The 22,483-nt window shown below is 42.9% G+C and overlaps 1 protein-coding gene across 13 annotated transcripts in view; it reads left to right on the top strand.

Moving 5' to 3' along the window:
• The first annotated feature begins 3,182 nt into the window (after window positions 1-3,182).
• Window positions 3,183-22,483, top strand: part of PER2 (period circadian regulator 2) — a 70,727-nt gene continuing 51,426 nt past the window's right edge. The window contains exons 1-4 of one of the 13 annotated variants that reach the window (XM_048863845.2): window positions 3,489-3,573; window positions 4,212-4,287; window positions 13,165-13,227; window positions 16,077-16,130. The gene's annotated coding sequence lies outside the window, so the exon portion shown is untranslated. Of the gene's footprint in view, window positions 3,287-3,479; window positions 3,574-4,211; window positions 4,288-13,164; window positions 13,228-16,076; window positions 16,131-18,430; window positions 18,452-22,483 lie in introns of those variants that run through there. The other 12 variants (XM_048863844.2, XM_048863841.2, XM_048863830.2 and 9 more) reach the window with 12 other exon arrangements.

Raw genomic sequence — 22,483 nt, forward strand, 5'->3', positions numbered from 1 at the left:
CTGGCTGTTCAAATTCAGCCTCCAGGCACTAAGACTCAATGGTCCAGCCCTAAGTGAAGCTTTCACCCTTCCCTTCACAAACATTATGGTGAGTACAGCACGCAGCTATAACCATAGGAATACTGCCATCGGCCAGGTCCAGCCTCCCATATAGGCAGTGCCAGCAGGCCTTTAAATGGCCAAAAGCACACTCAACAATTATTCTGCACTTGCTCAGCCTGTTGTTGAACCGCTCCTTGCTGTTATCAAAGTGCCCCATGTATGGATTCATAAGCCATGGCATTAAGGGGTAGGCAGGGTCACAATGGGCATTTCAACTTCCCCTACGGTGATCTACTGGTCCAGGAAGAAAGCCCTGCTTGCAGCTTCCTGAACAGGCCAGCGTTCTGAAAGATGCGTGTGTCATGCACCTTTCTGGACCAGCCTGCATTAATGTCCGTGAAACACCCATGGTGATCCACAAGTCCCTAGAGAACCATTGAGAAATACCCCTTCTGATTAATGTACTCTATGGCTAGGTGGTCTGGCACCAGAATTGGAATATGTGTGCCATCTATTGCCCCTCTGCAGTTAGGAAAGCCCATTTGTGCAAAACCATCCACATAGTCACGCAAGTTGCCCAGAGTCACAGTCTTTGACAACAGCATGCAATTAATGGCCCTGCACACTTCCGTCAACATGAGTCCAGTGGTCGACTTTCCCACTCTGAACTGGTTAGCAACTGATCGGTCACAGTCTGGAGTAGCCAGTTTCCACAGTGCAATCCCCTCATGCTTTTCCAACAGCACGGCAGCTCTCATTCTTGTGTCCTTGCGCTGCAGGGCTGGGCAAGCTCATCACACAGTCCCTTGAAAGTGGCTTTCCTCACCTGAAAGTTCTGCAGCCACTGCTCGTCATCCCAGACATGCATGATGATGTGATCCCACCACTCACTGCTTGTTTCCTGAGCCCAAAAGCAGTGAGATCAATGTCAGACACCTCTTGTCTTTGTAGTTTAAGGAATAACTCCACTGCCAGTCATGATGTGTTAGTGAGAACGAGCAGCATATTTGTCAACAGTGCAGGATCCATTCCTACAGACTGAAGAGCCAGAGCCATTCCTGCACAAACCGTTGAAAGATGGTGCCAAATGCAGACAGAAGCACAAGGATTTCTGGGATGCAAAGCAATGCATCACGGGGCATTGGGACAGGACTCAGGATGCCCTGAGACCCACTCCACCTTCCCACAACACTTAGAAGCAAAAGAGGAAGATATGCTCTGTGGGATAGCTGCCCAGAGTGCACTGCTCTGAAAGCTGATGCAAGTCTGAACACGCTATTGTGCAGGCAGCTGACAGTGTGAACACACAACAGCGGTTTCCCTTCAGCACTCTCTGAGTGGCGATGTAACTGCCGGTGAAGAAACTCTGCCAGTGTAGATATACCCTAATAAGAAGGGTTACCAAAAGCTGTAGTTCTGTTTACTCAGGTTAAATAAAAGCTTCGTGATTTTCAAAGTCCAGAGGGCAGAGGTATTCAGTGCAGTTGTGAAGAGATATGCAGGGCCCTGAAAAAAGAGGAAGAGCAGCCAGGATCACCCTGTGTTCACAGTCACAGAGAGAAAGCTTTGGGGAATAACAGGCCTGTTCTAGACACCCAGAGACACCAATGTTGAAGAAAATGTGTGCTCGGGAAGGGGCAGGTTGTGACACATGGTGATGCGTGCCAGATAAGAACATAGGTCCTAAACCTGCAATGCATGCTGATGGACTGCTGTGCCCAGGTGGAGGTCCACTAACTTTAGTGAGATTTTGTGGGTACAGGGGTCTGCCTTTCAGGATTGTGGGGCCCTAGATAAAACTTCAAACAGGATGCGATACAGAACTTTGACAAGTCTTATGAGAGGAAAAACTGCTTGGGGATGGTGTAAATGTGTGATAATTAAATAATACATTTCATAAAGTGGAAAACTTTGAGATGAACATATGCTAAACACACACTAAAAATGAGAGATTGATTTTGGCCTCAAGAGTAACTTGTTCTGGTGCCAATAATAAACTAGCTCCTGATTTTAAAGGAGCAGAACTCTTTAAGCTTCTCATAGTAATGTTAACTCACCGCATTGCATGCATACAGTATTTCTCTTTTTTCTTTTAAATATTTATTGAAATGTACAAGAAACACCATGTAAAACAATACCCTGCTTTTAACCTTAAAACACAGAAAAGACAGAGCAAAATTATCTGTTTCTTGGTTGGGTTCTTTAAAACTTAGGCAGGTCCCCGCAGGGCCCCTGGAAGGGTCGGGCACAGGGCTCCACGTGCTGCCCTTGCTGCACCTCCAGGTTCCACCCCCGAAGCTCCCATTGGCCGCGGTTTCCCGTTCCCGGCCAATGGGAGCTGCAGGGGGCGGAGCCTGGAAGCAAGGGCAATGCACCAGCCCCTCTCCCCCACCCCCGGGCCGTGGTGCCGGCCGCTTCAGAGAGCGGCACCACCGGGGGGCAATCCCGCGGGCGGGATCCAAAGCCCTGAGGGACTGGATCTGGCCCACGCCCGTAGGTTGCCCACCCCTGGTCTAGGATGATGTACCTGGTCCCACCTCACCGCAGGGGGCCGGGCTAAATGCCCTCTCCCGGTCCCTTCCAGGTCTCCATTTCTATGATGTAAAGGTCTCGGCTAGGATGGGGCTAGGCCCAGTACAACCAGCTGGCAACGGGCAGCGCTTGCCCCAAAGGGCAGCCTTGTCTTCACTGCTAAAAGTGTTGTGTTGTTTTTAAACCCCCTCAAGGTAAGCGAACATGCACGCGCTACCCCACGGTAGGAACGGGGGCTGACCAGCTGCTCTCGTTTTACCAGGTCAGCCCTGGGGGCTGGTCACCTCTTGGTTGACTGCAAGATAAAGCGTCTGACATACGTTAAAATGTCACGTCTACGCCGGGTTTTTTCCCGGGGACCACTCCTACACAGTGCCCACCCCCCCGCCCGGAACAGGGCGAGGGGAGACTGAGGCCCCCAGCAGCGAAGGACCCTGCCCTGGTCGGCCACTAACGGAGCCTTCCTCCTCCGGTCCTGGCAGCCGTTGGGACGGAGCCCCGCCCCGCCCCGCCCCTCCGGCCAGCCCAGGCGGAGCCTCGACTCCTGACGCACGCATCGATTCCGTCCCGCCTGCCCTCAACGGCCCCCGTTGACGTCAGCCACAGCGTCAGGTGGGGAGGAGTCTCACTGCGTTTCTAGCCCTGATACAGTCGCTGCCCTAGTCAGCCGTTGCTGACGGCTGTGTAGTATCCTGCCGAGCCCAGTGGAGGGGTGAGTATTTTGGCCCTGCGGCAGACCGTCGCTCCGGAATGGGGGGGCTGTTACTCCGAAAACACCCGTGCCTGATTTGTAGTGAAACATGGAGTCACACGTGAGGCTTATGTAAAATGAACGACGTCTGCCGGAGCCAATGGGGTGGCGGGTGCCCCCTTGCCGCATGCAGAGGCGGTGCCTCCCCGGCCAATCGGAGGCGCGGGGAGGTGTCTTAGTCACGTTTCTGGGTGTATGAAGTCGGGGCTTTGCTGGGTTAGCAGCGTTGTGAGGAGCCGGGGCGCCTGGTGAGTGACGGACGGTGGGTCCCGTCCCCCCGCTATATAACCGTGCCCCCGACTTAGGGGGAGTATCCCGTTCTCTGCGCCTGAGGCGCGGCGGGCCTGTCAGGGGGTGCGGTACGGTACGGACCGGGGGGTCGGCTGCTGCGCGGCCCCGAGCACAGGGAGCCCCCTGCCCTGTATGAGAGTGGGGGCGGGAGGGGCTGATTGAGGGAAGTTGAGGCGAGCGGATTGGGGTTCCGGGGGGGTGGGGCAAGGACGGTTATGGGATTGGGGTGAGCGGATTTGGGTGTGGGGGGATGGGTGAGGGCAGTTATGAGATTGGGGTGCCGGGGGGATGGGCAGGGTTGATTTTGGGATTGGGGCGAGGGGATTGGGGGTGCAGGGGGCTGGGCGGGGCCGGTTATGAGATTGGGGGTGCAGGAGGCTGGCGGGGCCGTTTACGGGATTGGGGGCAAACGGATTGAGGATGCAATCAGCTGGACTAGGGGCTGGGTGAATGAGGGGAAAGTGGGTTTGCAGTGGGTGCATATATGGTAGTGTTAGGGAGATAAAGATGTGTATATAAGGAGGTGTTAGTTGTCTATACAGAGGGGTGTGCACTGAATGTCCCTATTTCCCTCTGATGTATGGCTCTTATCTAGTTCCTCTTCCATGGTGAGTGGAAAGTAATTGCTCTGGCACTGCAATGAGGCTAAGATCCTCCCTGTACTGTGAGAGGTGAGTTCCCAGCTAGACTGTGGTACTGCAGGTGGTTATAATCCTTGGAGTCTGGCATTAGGAGGTAGGATGATGGGACAGAGGCATTGTTTAATCACATTTAGGGCTTCACTTGCACTTAAACTGATGGTAAATGTGACCTTAACATCTAGCTGTTGCTGACTTTCTTTGTTAAGCTCTGCTGTGTTATACTGGATTCTGCTTTTCCAATAGGAGTATTATACAATATTGTAGCTGAGTTGTATGTTGTAGGTGGCATTTATATATGTTAATGATCATAAATGCTTTTAAATGTGCGTAATACTAGATAAATGATAAATATCAACTCAGAATGCAAATTAGATAGAGATTTGCATGCATACACTGAAGATTTAGCAGCCTGCAAGTTAAATTCTATTTGTTAAAATGTGGAGACAAAAGATTGTACTAACTAGTTGAATCTCCATTACGGAATTAAATAAACCATATATGAGGCAAGAAGATGCTTTGTTTTATGTTGCTTTTTATGCATGTAAGCGAACTGTCTCAAAGCTATGAGATGTTATTACTCACCTTAAATGCACATACACTGTCTTTGTAAAACCATACTAATGGCTAAACTTCACTTAATGTAACTATATGGACAAAACTGGTATTGATTTCTTTTAATAACATTTAATAATTGGCAGTTAGTACTTCACTGAATAAATTATAATTTGAGAGAATTTAGCGACAATGTGGTCCTGCCAACAACAGGATCTCTAAAAGATGGCTTTATGGCAGTGGTTTTCAAACTTTTTTTCTGGGGATCCAGTTGAAGAAAATTGTTGACGCACATGACCCAACGGAGTTGGGGATGAGGGGCTCAGGGCTGGGGCTGAGGATTAGGGTGTGGGGGTGAGGGCTGCAGCGTGGGGCCAGTAATGAGGGTTTCAGCGTGTGGGAGGGGGTTCTGGGCTGGAGCAGGGGGTTGGGGTGTGGGAGGGGGTCAGGGATCTAGGTGCAGGCTCTGGGGTGGGGCTTGGGATGAGTTTGGGGGATCCAGGTTTGGGGGTGGCTCAGGGCTGCAGTAGGGGGTTGGGGTGCAGACTTATCTCCGGTGGCTCCTGGTCAGTGGTGCAGCGGGGGTACTAAGGCAGGCTTCCTGCCTGTCCTGGCATGCAGACCTTGCTGCGCCCCAGAAGTAGCCAGCAGCAGGTCCGGCTCCTAGGCGGAGGTGTCCAAGCAGCTTCCCATGACTCTCGTCTACAGGCACCACGCTCCTCCCCCCCCCCCTCAGTTCCTGGCCAGTGGGAGTGCGGAGCCGGTGCTCGGGGTGGGGACAGCACGCGGAGCCCCGTGGCCCCCCTGCCTAGAAGCCAGACCCACTGCTGGCCGCTTCCGGGGCACAATGTAGTGTCGAAACAGGTAGGCACTAGCCTGCCTTAGCTGGGCAGCACTGCCAACGGGACTTCTAATGTCCCAGTCGGTGGTGCTGACCAGAGCGACGCAAAATTTGAAAAATGCTGCTTTATGGTATATTCTAACTTGGACACCAAGACGGAGTATTTGGGACTTTAATAACTGTTTTCAGCTGAGAGACTAGATTAGCAGGATTTTAAAGAACTATATTTTTTAAATTGTCTTAAGACCTGTGCTAGAAAAGTGAATTTCTAAAATAGATATGTAAAGTTCTAAACTCCACAACCTTACATATTTAATTGCTTGATTATTTTTCATTAAAAATGGTCATACAACTTTACATTATACTAATATTGTCATTATTTAGTAGATTACATAGGGAAATAGAAAATGTTTTTAATACTGGAGTAAAATGGAAGGTTTATTTAAAGTGAACACCATCAACTAAAATACCACATTTCTCTTTCTTCTGCTATTGTTTCAAGATTACTATTATTGAAAGTTGAGAGGAAAAAGTTATTTTGTTTTTTATGTTGCTCATTTGATAGCTCTCTGTGCATGTGTTTATGTATATAGATAGGCCCACACAGGCAACAGGGAAATGATAAAAGTGACTTTCATATAGCAAGTAAGGAAAGAACATAAAGAAAAACCAAACCAATGATTCTAAAATCAAATTTGGCGTGGAGTCAGGAGTAGTACCTGAGGCTGTTAAATACATTTTTAAAACTGACAAGATTTCAAGTTGTCAGTGTTCCTTTAGCCATCGAGACTGTATGACATACCTGTTTAGTTAACATTTCTCAATACTACTAGTACCTCTGGGAATTGGCTTCCATCTCTCAGGGATGAGGAAAATAAATGCAGAAGATGCTAATAGTGCTGATAGTGGTTGCCATCTGAGCACTTACTGAGATATCCAAATCCTTATCTATATGTGTAGCAGCCATACTAAGGCTTAATACATGGCATAGCAGTGTCAAATTAAGGTCCTGTTCCTGAAAAGACTTACACATGTGCTAAATTTTATGCACTCAGGCCCTGAGTCTGCACCATTACAGATTTTAGCCTGGTTATGGAATATGGCAGGTGTGGCCAAACCATGGCTTGTGAACCACATGCAACACTTTTACAGATAAAATGTGGCTCGTGGAGCTCCCACTACCCCCACCCCCATTTTCTGCCTACCAGACTGGGATGAGGTTGTGGGATTAGGGGATTCGGCCAGAGACAACTGATGCCTGCTGGGGGGCACAATTTAAAGGTTCTACACAGCTTGAGTCATGCCCTCCCAGGCATACCTTCCCTCTTACCCTCAGCAGCCCCTGCCTGCAATTCCCAGGTGTTAGTTCCACCTTGAGAAGCAACAGCAAAAGTAGCAGTTCTCCCTGCAACTCCCAACTCTTTGCCACTGCCTCTCTCCAGTTTGCTGGATCTAGCAGCTGCATGCGGTGGGGAGAGGAGGGCAGTGGCACCATGTGATGGAGCAGGGCCAACAAACCCTGGCAAAAATCTAGGGGGCACATGACCCCCACGTGTTCCCCATAAGCCACCTCTGGCTTCTGCCCAGCAGGGAGGGTAGCTCAGGGCTTCAGCCTCACAGGGTGCACCTGCCAGGGCTTCAGCAGGAGTTGTACTGAAGCCCTGAGCCAAGGCAGGCATGCCCTTGCAGGCCCAAAGGTCTGAAGATTGTCGTATGTGGCTCAGAGGGTCAGTAAGCTTGACCATCCCTGGAATATGGCTAACAGCTGTCTGCCTTACGGTGTGTTGTAACTAGGTCCTTTGCCACAGATGGATTTGTAGTGTAAGTGAACCTCACAGGAACATTATTTATTAGTTTCAAAGAGAAGGCAGGAGTGTTCTACCACTACTAGTTATATCATATTTTTTTACCACCATTGTGTTGTAATGCCATATGTCAAGTGACCTTGAGCTACTAACACATTTACAGTGTTGGAGCAGTTTGAGTGGTTTACCATTGTTTAAAAAAAATTCCTGTGCTTATAACTATGCATATATTAGAGACAGTTTTGTAAGTGCTAAAGAGCTAGGTATTTTTGATCTTTTCTTTTTAAACAGATGTACCATTCAGTTTGATTTCTCCTGTTTATGAATAGCGGCTCTTTCTGCTGAAATCAGTAAACTAGTTTTTCATCACTTTTTATTTATTTAGGTATTTGAGGTCACTTTATTGTTTTCTCTATAGATCTAGAATTATTTTTATCTGCAAGAAAATGAAGTTAATGAGAAACCACATCAGAATACCACCCAAATACTGCAGTACAGCTTTTTAAAAAGAATACATAAGTAAAAATCTAGAGATGATAGTGGTGCAGGACTGAATACCGCTGCAGGTTACAGTAACATTTGGAAACTTTTGAGTACTTTTGATAATGTTTCCTATTTACTTGGATGGAAACATTTCTGTCTTAAACTCTTGAAAGGAAATATTGCCATCAATACTGAATTAAGAACTTCTGTTGTGAAATCCAATGTATTCTATGACATTAGGCTCTTTTATTTGAGGTGTGGGTCAGGGTTTTGCAGGATCTGAAGTAGGGAAACTTTGGTTTTGTAAAAAGAAAAGGAGTACTTGTGGCACCTTAGAGATGAACAAATTTATTCGAACATAAGCTTTTGTGAGCTACAGCTCAGTGCATCCGATGAAGTGAGCTGTAGCTCACGAAAGCTTATTGCTCAAATAAATTTGGTAGTCTCTAAGGTGCCACAAGTACTCCTTTTCTTTTTAGTCTATTAGTAATTCATTTGAATTGACAGTAGTTTCACTGTACTCATAATTGCCCATTTTAAAAGGGAACAGCATGTTCTCTTTAATGCATTGTGTAATACTGGGCACAAGCTTCTTTACTGACAATGCTTGGTTACCTAGCAATTATGATACATAGTAACAAAACAGCTGTTATGTTTGAAGTTTTGTGCTTCCAAGTTTTGATTCTAAGTTCTATGAATCCATTCTGAGTGTCTGTAGGTTACCAAGATTTCCAACTGGGTTCTGTGGGGGAGTGCTGAGGATCATTTCTATATTTGCCCTTTGTTTCTTTTCCCATTCTATCGTTTTGGTTTCTTATCACCTTTTCTTTGTCATTCTTAGGCCATGTCTACATGAGCAAATTTACATAGCTGTATCGAGGAAGTGTGCTGCTGTAAGATTGCTTGTGTAGCTGCTCTATGCCGATTGGAGAGAGCCCTGCTGTCAACATAATTAAACCACCTCCAACTAGTGGCATAGCTATGTCGGTGGGAGAGCATTTCCTGCTGACATAGCGCTGTTCACAGTGGCACCTCTGTTGGAGTAACTTCTGTTGCTTCGAAGGGGTGGTTTTTTCCCATTTTCCTGAGCGACATAAGTTATACCGACAAACGTACTAGTGTAGAGGTAGGTCAAGACACAGAAACTAAGGCTATTTCTTTCAGATCCTAACCTCATCCATTTCAGTTCCTCCGCCTCCCCTGGGGTCCTGCAGCTTGTAAAGCATTTTTTTACTAATAATTTTCTTTTGGCTACAGTAAAGCTCTTTACACAATCCGCTGAAAAAATAAAATTTAGTAGGCTCATGTAATCTTACACATTTTCGTTACTTGCTCACTGTTTTGAGTGCTGTGGCTGTTGACATTGTACCTGACTACATTGTGCTCTTAAGCTGACATAAGGGCTGGATGAATACATTGATTGGGCCAACAGTATGAAGTCCATGTACTAGTTAGTCTAAATATGTAATTATACAGTTTGTAAAATCGGTATTTACTCACTTTGTTTCAGGAGCTCATTGTGTCAAGGGTTACTTAAGTAGCATGATTCATTGACTGTCTAGACAGTCACCAGGAATCAGGTGGCCTTTACATGCTAAAAATCCTTATGCAGGCATTGTGGATGCACTTTATACACTTTGGTTTAACAATTTATGTAGTTAAATTACTTTTGTTACTAGTAATATGAGAAGTCAGGTTCTTCTTCAAATATGTGTTGCTGTGGATCTGTAGGTGTGCATATGCCCTCAGGCATTCAAGCTCGGAATCTTTTGCATAGCCAACTTTCAGAAACCAAAGGAGTACTTGTGGCACCTTAGAGACTAACCAATTTATTTGAGCATGAGCTTTCGTGAGCTACAGCTCACTTCATCAGCTGTAGCTCACGAAAGCTCATGCTCAAATAAATTGGTTAGTCTCTAAGGTGCCACAAGTACTCCTTTTCTTTTTGCGAATACAGACTAACACGGCTGTTCCTCTGAAACCTTTCAGAAACCAATTTCCCCTGCTTCCAGGAGGTACGGGTGGAGATTGTAACTAACAAATGGGTGCTAAACATTCTTTTCTTGTCTTCTACCTGCCCCCACCCCCACTCCTACCCCATCTTCCTTCTTCTGCAACCCATCTCACAAGAGCCTTTTGACAAAAAAGTGGCCTCTTTGTTTTTTATGACAGGTGTCAGAGTAGCAGCCGTGTTAGTCTGTATTCTCAAAAAGAAAAGGAGTACTTGTGGCACCTTAGAGACTAACAAGTTTATTTGAGCACAAGCTTTCATGAGCTGCAACATCCGATGAAGTGAGCTGTAGCTCACAAAAGCTTATGCTCAAATAAATAAGCTTATAAATAAATAAGCTTATGCTCAAATAAATTAGTCTCTAAGGTGCCACAAGTACTCCTTTTTCTTTTTGTTTTCTATAGCTCCTAGGTGGAAAATTCTTCAGGAATACAGGGGCAAGAGTTTCTACTCCCATTATTTCTTCATTTTGAATAAGGGGGATCTTCATCCCAGCCCAAAACTGAGGCATTTCCTGATCCTAAATCATGGCATTTCCCTACTCTGTGTTGCTGGGAAAATTCTTCCATGGGTCATATTGAATAGAATTAACACCCATCTTGTGGAACCCATTCTCTCCCAAGTTTCAGTATAGAAAGATATCCGTCTGGATGGGACACTGTAGACATGATCTTCACAGCCCATAAGCTTCAGGAAAAGTGCCGAGAGCAAAACCATGGTCCTTGTTTGGTATTTTTTTGACTCAGCTAAAGCTTTTGACTCTGTAAATCATGAGGGACTCTAGAAATGCATCCTGCAAAGGTGTTTTTCTTATTTTCATTTTTGGTCATTCAGCCTTTTCCTGATGGGGGTGCTGTCCAGAGTTGTGGAAAATGGTAAGATATCAGACCCATTTCTGGTCACCAGTGGCACCGAACAAGGTTGTATATTGGTTGACATGCTTTTTTTTCCATCATTTTTTTTCAGCTGTGCTTATGGATGCATTTCATGCCATTGACAGAGGGGAATTTATCCAGTTCTGCAGCTCATTCTACAACACTTGAGCTTTTATAAAAGTGGCAGAATTACTTCTTAAGGAGCTTTTATTTGCTGATGACCAAGCTGGTTGCTCAGTTGATTGATGACATTCAATTTATAACTGATCATTTCACTCCTGCAGTCAATTGTATTCGTTTCACAATCAGTCTAAAGACAACTGAAGAATTTACCAACCTGTGCTGGGGGATGCACACATCTACCCAGTTAAGGTCAGCAGTGCTTTCTCAGGTCTGTGGAGAATTTTTTCTGCCTAGGGAGTATGCTGTGTCAGAATGCCGCAGTTAAGGATGAGATTACTCATTGCACAGCCAAGGGCAGCTCTGCATTTGGAATGTTGTCACACCATGTATGGAATGCTATGGGTGTCAAAATAAGCACGAAGTTAGATGTTTGTTTGGCAGTTGTACTTGCAATGCTTCTATATGGTTGTGAGACATGGACAACAAATGGATGCTACATTAGGAAACTTGTTCTGTTCCATATGAGCTGTCTTTGGTCAGTTTGCATGGTCAGGTGATGGGATAAGATCCCAATATCGAAATCCTTCATCAGTCAGCTATCTGGCATTCAAATGTGCTCATAAAAACTCAGCTGTACTGGTCTGGGCTCCTAGTTCACATGGCTGACACAAGAATACCTACAGCTATGTTTTATGGTCAGCTAAAGCAAGGCACTCGTTCTTTATGGTAGTCAGTAAAATGATATAAAGTCACACTGAAGTCAAACTTCAAAGCATGTCAGATTGCCTCCAGCAACTGGGAAGCAATAGCCCACAGCAGAGCAAGGTTGCAGCAGATTTGTCATGTCATTAACCACTCAAACTTGAGGAGAATGAACAGTGCCTCCATAGCCGTGGCTTCAAGATGTGATAATGCTTGCCTCCATCATACCATCACTTCAGACTCAGGATTGGCTTGTAACTTTTTCAGTTTGCGTTCCACATTGCCATCAACTAAGCTTGAAATAGTACCTTTTACTTATGGTACCATTTTACTTATGGTACCATCACAGGGCCTAATAACATCAGCCACACTATCAGAGGCTCGTTCACCTGCACATCCACCAATGTGATATATGCCATCATGTGCCAGCAATGCCCCTCTGCCATGTACATTGGTCAAACTGGACAGTCTCTACGTAAAAGAATAAATGGACACAAATCAGATGTCAAGAATTATAACATTCATAAACCAGTCGGAGAACACTTCAATCTCTCTGGTCACGCAATCACAGACATGAAGGTCGCTATCTTAAAACAAAAAAACTTCAAATCCAGACTCCAGCGAGAAACTGCTGAATTGGAATTCATTTGCAAATTGGATACTATTAATTTAGGTTTAAATAGAGACTGGGAGTGGCTAAGTCATTATGCAAGGTAGCCTGTTTCCTCTTGTTTTTTCCTACCCCGCCCCCCCCAGATGTTCTGGTTTAACTTGGATTTAAACTTGGAGAGTGGTCAGTTTAGATGAGCTATTACCAGCAGGAGAGTGAGTTTGTGTGTGTATGGGGGTGGGGGGGATGTGAGAACCTGGATTTGTGCAGGAAATAGCCCAACTTGATTATGTAAAGAGTTGTCACTTTGGATGGGCTAGCACCAGCAGAAGAGTGAATTTGTGTGGGGGGGGTGGAGGGTGAGAACCTGGATTTGTGCTGGAAATGGCCCACCTGATGATCACTTTAGATAAGCTATTACCAGCAGGACAGTGGGGTGGGAGGAGGTATCGTTTCATATTCTCTGTGTATATATAAAGTCTGCTGCAGTTTCCACGGTATGCATCTGATGAAGTGAGCTGTAGCTCACGAAAGCTCATGCTCAAATAAATTGGTTAGTCTCTAAGGTGCCACAAGTACTCCTTTTCTTTTTGCGAATACAGACTAACACGGCTGTTACTCTGAAACCTGTCTTCATGTACAGTTTAAGAAAACAATACTGTAGTTTTATTTTCAGATTTCAGTTGTCGCTAAGCTAAAGAATTTTCCCTATTTCCTCTGGTTTACCTTTGAATCAGTAATACGTAATGAATATAACTGCTCTCTAACTTTACAATTCATGTTTTCTGCCATGTATGACTAGGCTTTTATTCCACTAATTACGGGGACTTGTTAAATAGGCAGGGTTTTAAAGTCTTCTTCTGTAGTTTATTTATAAAACTATATTGGGTTTGTTGTTTTTGCAGGAGAGTATTAACTACAGTTTCAGACCTTGATTTGGAAAGATCATAATTAGCACATTCATTAAGGTGAGTGTCTTACTTATGCTCTCCCCCAAGAAATGATCTGAAGTGTGTACCTTCTGCTTTCTTGCTTACTCTGAATTTATATCGTGTGTGTGTGTGTGTGGTAGGTGTTGCTTTGGAGCTGTTACTTACTTATATAGAAAGCTTTTTAAGAAATAGGAACTGCAGGAGAGAGAGGTAAAAGTCATGAAGCACATGGAAATGAGCTGGCTTCTGTTTCCTTTCTAGAAAGTGGAAGCCCTCTAGTGTTACATCTTAATACTAGTTGCTAGATTTGCTGCATCTTGTTATGCAATAAAGTGATTTTCTGTTATTTCCAATATTTTGGGTTTTCCTTTCAGAGGTTTTAAGGAATTCCAATGCCAAAGGTGATTTTGGGAACCGTGAATGTAGATGCTAATTTGGTCTCTGGGATTGTGGCTCAGGAGAAAATGGGCACAACTCTGCTCCCAAGGCTTGATGTCATAGGGCATAGTATGCTTTTATGGAGAGATTCTAGTTTCTAGTGACTTCAGTGCTAGTTTAGATGTGGATTATCTATACCTAAATAGTCTTTGACACACAGATTTCATCACAGAGCCTTCCCTATGCAGAGAACTGTTGTGATAGTTAAAAGGTTACTTTAAGTATAATTTTTTTAGTTTATCTGTAAACAGTCCAGTGATGCCTATGTAATGTATAAATCAAAATAATATAGCTGCTTACTGAATTAATACTGTCCTAGATAGGAAATTAGAACTGAATTATAAATAGGACTTCTGATTTTCAGGCTTTGTTTCATTTTTGGAAGTTTATTTTTTGGCATATTTTCAGTTTTATGAAGATATCCAAAAATGAGGGCTGGGGTGAGGTGTAAAGTTTCTTTTTGTATATACCCTCTAGTACTGTTTCAAACATAACTATGTTAAAGTGCACGATTGGATATTGGCAGGGTTTACATGTACCAATTAATGAGCAGCACATAATGCACTTCAGAAATTGTACCCCTATATTCTGCAATACTGCCCCATGTAGAGAGGGCTTTAAATACAAGCCAGGAAGCAGAGACATTGCCTATATGTAGGGCCCTACCAAGTTCATGGTCGATTTTGGTCAGTTTCACAGTCATAGGCTTTTAAAAATCATGAATTTCACAGTTTCAGATACTTAAATGTGAAATTGCATGGTATAACTGGGCGGGTCCCAACCCAAAAGGGGGTTGGCAGGGAGTCGTGGTGTTGCCATCCTTACTTGTGCGCTGTTTCTGGCAGTAGCACTGCCTTCAGAGCTGGGCGGCTGGAGATCGGCAGCTGCTGGCTGGGTGCCTGACTCTGAAGGATCACCGCTGCCAACAGCAGTGCGGAAGTGAGGGTGGCATGGTATGGGGGGGTTCTCACTTTTTTGGGGAGCAGGGCTAGCCTTATATGTGAGCGACCGCCCCACCCAAGGTGCCATGGGGGGGGCTTCCCCAGGTTGCCCCCCCCATATACACACAGAGCAAGACCAAGGCACCTTTAACTCCCAAGCACTGGGCCTCTCTGCTCAGAGCCAGGGAGGGGCAAGGCTGGGGGCATCCTGGACGAGGGCTCCTGTCGTATGTTGGGATCTAGCTGCTGGTCCTGGACACGCTGGTGAGGGATGGGACGTCCTCTTCACCTGCAGGGGCATCTTCCCCCCCGGGGCCAGGTCAGACCCACCTCCGGGAACCTCCCCCAGCTGCAGAAACCTCTGCAGCTGCTGACTGGGAGCCCAGCTCTTAAGGCAGTGCCTCTGCCAGCAGCAGTGCAAAACTAAGGATGGTATGGTATTGCTACTTTTACTGCTGCGGCGTTGCCATCATAGCTGGGGTCTCAGCCAGCAGCCACCAAGCTCTGAAGGCAGCACAAAAGTGAAGGTGGCAATACTGTGACACCCCCTGTACAATAGCCTTGGGACCCCCAGTTTGAGAAATGCTAGTCTCCCCGTGAAATCTGTATAATATAGGGTATAAGTACAACAAAGACCAGATTTCACAGTCCATGATGTGTTTTTCACACCTGTGAATTTGGTAGGGCCCTACCTATTTAAATAAATTGCACTGGGAAAGGGATGAAATCACCATGATGAGTAACTATTTCCTGTGGTTTTTCCAGTGTTCATTAGATAAACACAGATTTATTTTTATTGGGGGGGGGGTTACTGATCACTTGTTAAAACCTAAAATCAGAAGCCCTAATAACAAATCACAGCTGAGTTATTTAACAATCGTTTTATTTTCCTCTAAAAAGTAGGAAAACATTACTTCAGAAGGTGAAAGCTTAGTGCATGCACAGACTGAAGAAAAACTAAATTTTGATAAGGCTCCATTGTACATTTTGGAGAGGGCAGTTCCTTATAGATCAGTTCATGGAGTGCTTTCCATATGTAAGAAGTTGACACAGGTAAACAAGGTTGATGTTGCGGGGCTGGGATGTGTGTGATGAAACAATTATTGGATGCGGTGTTCTGAAAGACTTTGAAGATGATGCAGTGAATAGGGGAAGATAGTGGAGAGCTTCAAATAAGGGGTGATGTCGTCAGGGCAATAAGCAAGGAAGATGATCTTAGAAGCTTCATTTTATGTAGGCTGGAGAGGGACAATGTATTAGAGAAGCTGGAAGGGAGGAGATGGGTACCTGTACATGAGTTTTGGCTAGTTTTATAACATTGCTGAGCATGTAGAATCAGAATTCTAAGTGTACTGGTAATTAAAGAAGCTTACTGTATTCATCAGTCATATCACATACATACCTAATTATCCTTCTGATCATTTGATCTTTATCTGTTGCTACAAAAACTTTAACTAGTTAAGTTTTTAAAACTGACAGTTTACTGTTCTGTTTTTAATACTACAGGTGTGACTTCTGTTCTCTTTAAAAGGGGGATTTGGCTTGGATCCTGTGATACAGGTGTGTCACCTAAATCAGGTTCTTGGCTCTTCTCTAATATTTGAAGACTTTCTATTTTATGTTCTGTACAATATGCATAACTCAATCTCAAAAGACCATGATTTGGTCTGAATGTTCTCTTTAGCTCAACATTCCTTTCGTACTGATGGAACTAGATTTCCTCTCAGAGAAAAGCTCCTCTTAGGTTGCCATATTTGAATGCTTTAATTTTCTCTGCTCAGCCACAATTCGAAGCAGAGGACAGTCTTTTTGGGGAAGCAATTAGCCAAATCCCATCATGCTAAAATATACAATAAGGGAGGCCAAACATTGATGGAATTAATCTGTTCACAAGATTACCTGCTATGTAACCTATAACATAAGACATTCTATACTACTCTTTGGTAAAATCATTAATGTTATACTTAAAAAATTTCTGTAGTCTTTTAGAACCAAAAAATAAAAAGGGCCCATCCTGTATTCCTTGCACATCCAAAACTCACATTGACTCATGTCACATGTTGCAGAATGGAACATTGTGAATAAGTTTTTTTTCCCTTAAGTCTGGCCAACATTGTAGTGTACTTTAACAAACAGCAGCTGTAAAGACACAGCATTTTATTATGAGACTTACTGATATATGCCGTTTTTCAGTGTATTTAACGAAAGGTTCTAGTGCTAGTCCTTTTTTTATTAAACCATTAGTCTTGGGTATTCAAATGCAATTTTTTTTTGTCTAAGTATTTTGAAAATGATTTAGATATTTGTCGCATTTAAAATACTGTTTGTTTTAATTATTCTGCTACTTGTGACGGCCATGTACTGATTATACTTTCCAACATAGCTGGATGTTTTGGGTTCAACAGGAAATCTGGCAAAAACCCCCCCACAGGTTTCACACAATCTAGAGTCTTACTTTCCCTAAGATGTGCTGAATCGGATTTTAATGTACACCAAACCAGGACTTGAAAAATCCCCTTGCTAGTGGGAGGCTTTTACTGATGAATATGAAGGCTTAAGACGTCCATTTCTGTAGAATTTAACCTTTCGTTTAAAACAACAAAAGACGTGAATGCCCCATATGGTTGTAAAGAGAACCTTTCAAAGGGGATTGAAAACTAAAGAATGGGTGTTGACTTTGTCAATAAACAGGCAGCTCCAGTGCTTTTGCTTCTGAGGCTATGTCTACGCTACACAGCTTTTAGTGGCATGGCTGTGTCGCTACAGCCCTGCCACTAAAAGTCACGCAGTGCAGCCGCTGTTTGTCGGATCTCCTGCCAACAAAAAACTTCCACCCCCAAGGAGCAGCGTTTGCGTTGGCGGCAGGAGAGAGCTCCTGCTGACGTAGTGCTGTTCACACTGGCGTTTGTTGGCAGCAAAACTTTTGTCTTTCAGGGTTTGTGGGTTTTCTTTTCTTTTCTTTTCTAAACACCTCTGAAAGACAAAAGTTTTGTCATTCAGTTGCGAGTGTAGACATAGCCTTAGTTGAATGTACGTTAGCCTTAGAATAAAATGTATATTTTTTTATTAACATTATTGCTGTTGTGAGCCTTTGTGGGCAACGGTTAAACTGACAAGAATTGTACAAATTTTGTATTGCTGCAGAGCATGAGGAAGGGAGAAGAAACAACTTTTTTTTTTCCAGCGTTTATTATTTCAGGAAACTGTAGGTTTTGAATCGCAGGCCTCCTAGCGTGACGCCGACAAGAAATATGGATAGCGAAAATCATTAGGCCAGAAATTTGAAATCCGAGTATCTGAATTTGGACTCCTAAGCAAGTAGCCTAGTTTTTCCAAAGGTGCTGAATACACACAGCTCCTGTTGACTTGGGTGTTTAGTGGTGGTGGTAAAGGCCACAATAGGTGGTTCTTAATTTGGAGGAGACATTTTTTTTTAGCCTGTGCAGACTTAGAGTCCTACCATGCTACTGCTGAACCAGAACTCTACATACTGTTTAGGTGTGTTCTATCTAGTTTAAAGATATTTGTATTTTGAAACTTTAAATAATTTTGCTGAAATCCAAGTGTATTAAAATGTCTGTATGCTTCCTTTGCTGGATGAGAATTCCTTCTTTGCCAAGGGGCTATGTGTATAGGGTTGGCATAACTGTGAGCAATATGTGGTATTTTTTGTTCTCAAAACTATAAGAAAAGGACATTGTTAGGGGGGCCCTGGTATTTCTTTTATATGTTATAGTTTTAGAGGTGTCCAGACTCTAATGGATGAGGATGACCAAGAGGAGTGCATGTGGGAAATTCTGGACCTAGGTACTTCATGCTTTTTGATGCTAGCTGGGAGGGACCCTGATAACACTTATGCCAACCTTGATTTTAAAAAGCAGGTAAGGAATGTGTGTAATTGTTCTGATTCATTTGAGTAGAAAGTTAAATTTTAAATAGTTTATTCAGAAAGCTATTTTTGTTCCAACTGTGTTTTAATTTATCTTTAATTTCCGGAAATGTAAATATGTAAGTTGTGTGAATTAGGCTTTACTCACTTCCTTAAAAGACTGAATTTTCAAGCATTAGGGTTTCTCAGTGTAGATTGCAGCATCTGCTTATTGGTCTGGATATTGCTGAGAATTTCTTTTTATTGGTGTGAATTTTTAATGAATTCTTGTATTAACCTCTTCATTAAGCAAGTAGTAAGCTTTTATGCTCGGGGCGACTTGAAGACTAGATGTGGGAAAAAAAACATACTAAGGAAATAAATGTTCCTGGATTACTGTAAGTCTGCCAAATACTGCTCTGCATTTTCCTTGTGCTGAGGTCTGAGAACACAAGTATTTTGCTGTCTCTTAGCTGGAAAGAATGTCACAATTAGGATAATCTGCTAACTCTTAGCCCTCAAATAAGTTTTAAAACTCAACTGTTTGTATAGTTTTTTTACAGATGCACTGGCAACTTGTAGATTAATACTAAAGTGACTTCTCACTTTTGATGGCTATTGTCAAGTTAGCATTCTTTTGCTACCAGGTATGAGGAAGCATTGCCTGCTTGCCCAGGGAGCCTGTGTTCAATGTAAATTTTCACACCTAATTCTTTATGCAGATAGTACGGAATGGTCAAATCATTGCCAGTTGTTTGCCATATAACGATTCCAAAACAATACCAGTTGGCAAAGCAGCCCTCTAAAAGAGGACTTCTGGAAACATTTCACATTAATCAAAATTACAGTAGCAAGCTCTAAAATCTATACTGTCAGGAGTGATCTCTCTGATATCTGTACTCATGTATGCGGTATGACAGGACCCGTCCTGGTAAAAACATTATCATAAGGTGTTAGAAAATAAGGCAAAATCTTCATACTTAGATTTATAGAGAGTTGATTGTGTTCACTGAGGTACATCACTAGTACTTCTGTGGTTTGGGGGAATTGAAATTAATTTGCTTTTCCTTTTTACCATATAAAGATCCATAATTTATATGTTGGCACTTTGCCAATAGCTCTGGGTGTAGGGGCTTCAAAAATATTAACAAGAAAGTGGTTGTATCAAGGCATCCCGTAGTACTCATCCCGTAGTACGAAACCAATCACTCTTCACGATGTTAGGTTGTTACACACCAAAATGAACATTGCTCAAATTAGTAATGCAATGGCGATACAACTCAAATTGCATCAACTCCTCAGTACTAAGCCAATCACTCTGTGCTGATAACGAAATCACACTGTAATTCCAGTGCTGTTGTGAATTGTAGTCACACTTCATGCGGTAACTTAAGTATACTGACTCAAGATATCTGTTATAGTGAAGACAAGCCCTCTGGTAGACTTCTCTAGTTACTGGTTTCCTTCCTACCTTCTACTCTCTGGGAGGACTTATGTAAAATAAATAGTGATGGAATGATTTACCATAAGAGGAACCTGGACTGGTTTGCTCTTCGTGACCCAAAGGTATGACTATAGATAAGTCTGGCTTACCTTCTCTAAGTAGCTGACCTGATTTTACACCAGCAGTAAGCTACCCTGTAACAGAGATTGATGTAAATGCATCTGCCAGTTCTTTAGATTTCAACCCTTCCTCCCAATATAGTTTCCATGTTAAGGTTGGAGGCCTACAAAATATCTCTTTACACTTTGGGAGCCTTGAAATGTGGTGGTTTTGTTTTTGTTTTTTGTCTCTTCTCCTCTTCCCTTCTCCCCCCCCCCCCCCCATAAAGGTGTGATTAGGTGCCTAACTCACATTGAGTTCAGTGGGAGCTAGATGGCTAAATACCTTTTGTGAATTCCATTCAAAGTTTTTAAGTTGGCTTATCCTGGCTGCTGTGGTTCTTGATTTCCAGACCCATGTATGGCAATACTAAACTGGTGTCTACATGAGGTTGTTATACAGAAAGGCTTTTCTTGTTGGAAGACTTTTTTTTTCCTCTGCAGCTTCTTGGAGAAGTCCTTATTTAAACCATCTTGTAAGCTTTTTGTCTTCTAATTACCATAGTTCATAAAGGGACTTTGCCTCCTTTGTACCTTGGAAACCAAGCCCAAATTCCAGGACATCAGTAACCGAAGAGGACTTAAATCTTATTTCTCAGAAGTCTTCATTAAATTATATACTAGTTTTTTCCAAGGACACTTTTGGACATTGTGGGAAAGGTCTTAAAAACGGATCCCATGGAAGCTGTGTATGTCATTAAACCAGTTCCTTTAGATTTTTGTTGTGTTGAATGACCAAGTAAACGAATGAAACTGGCCATAATGAATCTAGCATGACAAGGTTGTAAAATGATCTTGTGGCCAGGTCTTATTTGCTGAGACATACAGGGCAAAACTTTTACTAGTAATTATTGCCTTAGTCAAATTACTGTAAACAAATTTTGATTTTCTAGCAGCAGTACTGGTTTAGATGTCATGATCCTAAATTCTGGAAGGACAAATGGTATAGTGAATTAGGTCGACATTACGTATTGGACCGTTCCTTAGATCTGGTGCTTGGTTTGTATTATAGGCGCCCACCCACTTAGAGTGTCTGTTCGCTAGAGGTGAATTGTCTGGTCTCTTTGATCCTGGGTAACCAACAGAAGATATTTTATTATATGTCAAATGCTACTGGGAGTTTCATCTAGGAGCAAACTTCAGTGTGACTTGAGACCTTGAACAGATTTTTTTTTCTTTAGTAACTTCTAGCTAGTAACTTAAAGACCATCGGTCTGAAATGAAGGAAGAGAAATTCCCCTATCCTGTAACATTTTTCTTGCCACACTATAGACTAATGCAAAGCTCCTCTTCTTCTTTTTCCTGGTGTTTCAGTTTAAGTAACTTTAGGGAGACACAAGTAGCTGCTTATTTTGGCTCAGGAAAAACTGCTGAAGTAAACTGTAGTTCAGAATTTGTGCTACTATAACAGCTCTCCATCTATTGATCTGTCTGTCGTATGAATGAACAGCTCAGTATGTATGAATGAACAGCTCAGTCATCAGCTCAGTCATGATTGGTGGATCTGAATTGCATAAATTCACTGTGCTGGTAGAATAAAAAAAAATAAAAACAAAAAATACGGCCTTGTGTTACTTGCAAAAGGCTGTTTGGGTTTCCAGAAAATATTCTAGCTGTAAGAAAATATTTATAGTTATCAGTAGTGACGGCTAAAATAAATGCCCCTAAAAACACTTCCTCTTCCAACTAAAAACAGATCTCTTGTGCACATCTTTGGCTGAATGAGAAGAAGAGTGATATTTGCTTCTGAGAACTTGAAATAAATGTAAAATGTCTGGAAAACTAAAAATTAGGAGGGTAAGAAAATAGTTTCAATTGTTTTTTGGGGAAAAACGGTAGGAGAATTTTTAAGTTAAAACTACCTGACTGTTGTAGGTTTGTTCTTTTTCTTTTGAGTGTTAAAAAGCAAGGCACTAAGTTTTGCCAGTACTACCACTAAACTTTTTCATTCTGTTGTACTCAACAATCTGAAAACCATCAGATTGGAATTGCAAACAAATAGTAGGTAGTGTTTATATGTTTTAATGGTAAAAATGCCAAACACTGAATCGCCCATATTTTAGGTAAGAATAAAAATAATTTGCATGTCAAGTATTACATTAATATTGTTCAGAGTACATTAATCTTGGAAAAGTGCAAATGACCGCTAAGCATATTCTTATGGAACAAGTGTTGCTGTCTGTGGACCAGAGAAATCTAATTTCCTGACCTTGTTTCGCCTATGTGTTTTTTCTGGTGTTTAGTTTGCTACTTAAGGATGACTGCTATTTGGTGCTTTTTACCTTTTGATGGCAGGTCCTTAATATGTTTGTTATTGCTTTAATAATGTTTAATGTTGATGTTGGTTTTTAAAATTTGAAACTGCTTTAATAGCAGTTCTTTTTCTTTCTTTTAGAGGTAAATTTCCAAAGCACTACTTGACATTTTTGATTGTACTTAATCT

Source organism: Caretta caretta, chromosome 9 (assembly GCF_965140235.1).
Source record: "Caretta caretta isolate rCarCar2 chromosome 9, rCarCar1.hap1, whole genome shotgun sequence".
Lineage (NCBI taxonomy): Eukaryota > Metazoa > Chordata > Testudines > Cheloniidae > Caretta > Caretta caretta.